At 29.7% G+C, this 2,091-nt stretch overlaps 1 long non-coding RNA gene across 1 annotated transcript; it reads right to left on the bottom strand.

Annotated features, from left to right (window-relative positions):
- Window positions 1–848: 848 nt before the first annotated feature.
- LOC112525778 lies at window positions 849–1,981 on the bottom strand. The gene is made up of 2 exons (XR_003070444.1): window positions 1,660–1,981; window positions 849–1,092 (listed from the first exon to the last, which is right to left on the bottom strand). It is a non-coding gene; the product is annotated as an uncharacterized LOC112525778 (long non-coding RNA).
- Between the last annotated feature and the right edge of the window lie 110 nt (window positions 1,982–2,091).

Genomic DNA, 2,091 nt, shown 5'->3' with positions numbered 1-2,091 from the left:
CCCCCAAACAATTAATGGGGAGTTACAAACAATCAAATCCCAAAAAATATGCATTTATATTATTAAAAAAAAATTACTATTGATCTTCCATGTTCATTCTTGTATGAATTCCTAAATCGCATAAGAAACACTGTAGTAACGATTTTCGGTATTGATCAATTTGAACACAAATGAACCGTGAACACAATTTGAACACAAATTAACAGATGTTACCTTAATTTTGTGGAACGTTTATGTATGTGAATATATGGGCCAAAATTGCACATATCGTGTTCATTTGTGTTCATATCGTGTTCACGGTTCATTTGTGTTCAAATTGTGTTCACGGTTGTTCATTTTTGTTCAAATTGTGTTCACGGTTGTTCATTTTTGTTCAAATTGTGTTCACGGTTCATTTGTGTTCAAATTGATAAATACCGAAAATTATTACTACCGTGTTTCTTATGCGATTTAGGAATTCATACAAGAATGACATGGAAGATCAATAGTAAAAAAAATTTAATAATATGAATGCATATTTTTTGGGATTTGATTGATTGTAACTCCCCATTAATTGTTTGGGGGTTACAAATGAATTCAATTTACTAGAATACCCTTGATAAGTGTATTTTTTCTTCCCAAAATGTCTCTTTCATCATTGTTCACTAGGCCTCATTAAAATTCAAACTTTAAAATTTAAATTTTTTATTGATTAATCTTAACCGTTGATTATAGATTTGGATGGTTAAGATAAGTTAATAAGGTTAACACAAAAATGATAGTTAGCATTTGATCTTTATATATATATATATATATATATATATATATATATGTGTGTGTGTGTAATAATGATATTATACACTTTATTAATTCTTAAAGTTCAATCTTTCATCTTGTAAAACTTTATTGAAAAAAAAACAAATACAATAAAGTCAACAAAGACTTAATGCAAGATGCAGAAAAATCCAACAAATCAACATCATAACAAACCAAAAACACGCGACAAACAGAAACTAAACCCTTACATTACAAAAAGACAACAAAACTTGCTTGAAGCTTGTCTGCAGACGTACCTGAACTTCAGACGTAAAAACACTGAGATGAGCGTCGATCCTGGATGAAGAAAACAACTGAAAAAATTAAAGGCATTCCCTTCATTCAAAACCATTGATAACTTTTAAAAGTATATCCACCAGCTATGCTAAATAGTGTGCTAAAATAGAGAAAATATGGGAACATATTTTTATTAAATCTTCAAAACATTTGAAAGAGAGAAAACGAAATTCTCCCACACGTAAGTAGTTAGAACTATGATATTGATGAATAAAAATCTCATTGTGGCAACTAAACTTCAAATGCGGTGACTCTGAATTACCCGCGAAGCAGATGATCGTATTAGGATTAGTCTACTCGCATAATTAGTTGGATATCCAGGTTAATAAAAAAGAAAGATATTGATGAACAAGAACATCCATTAAAATGTCTAGGTTCAATGAACCTAGTTTTAAAAAATATAATGGTGTTTATTCGATTTCAGGTGTGTTTTTAAATCAAACAAAAATTATATATTTAAAATCTGATGTAACTTAGACTTTTTGAAGTATATCTTTGATTAAGCTGCATAAACAAAGAATGTTATTTCATAAATCATAACTGAATCAACAAAAAGAACAAATATACCTGAGAATTGAAGAACGTCTGCACAAAAATGCATCAATTTATAATCACATTATACGTAGTTGCAACCATCTAGATTGATCTTAAACCATCGTCTCTTGAAGTCGTTGTAATTCTGACTCTGAAGAAGGAAAACCTAAGATCACCCATTAAAACAATTCTTCTTGTTGCCTTTCCAAAAAAAAGCAATTCTTATTGTCAAGCGAACCCCAAAGTTCCCCCAAACTCTTCAGTAGAACTACGGGCCAAAAGTTGCCTGCAAAAGATTTCCAATGAAGTGTTTGAAGGAACTCTGGGAGTAACTTGACTCTCCATTTATCACCCTCCTTATGTTTCACAAGTTGTAGATATATATAGCACAATGAGGGGGATTGGCAATTTGATATATATATATATATATATATATATATATATATATATATATATATATATATA

The sequence above is a fragment of the Cynara cardunculus genome (assembly GCF_001531365.2).
Source record: "Cynara cardunculus var. scolymus isolate 2C chromosome LG 13, CcrdV1, whole genome shotgun sequence".
Taxonomy (NCBI): domain Eukaryota; kingdom Viridiplantae; phylum Streptophyta; class Magnoliopsida; order Asterales; family Asteraceae; genus Cynara; species Cynara cardunculus.
This window is presented reverse-complemented; position numbering and strand designations above follow the sequence as displayed.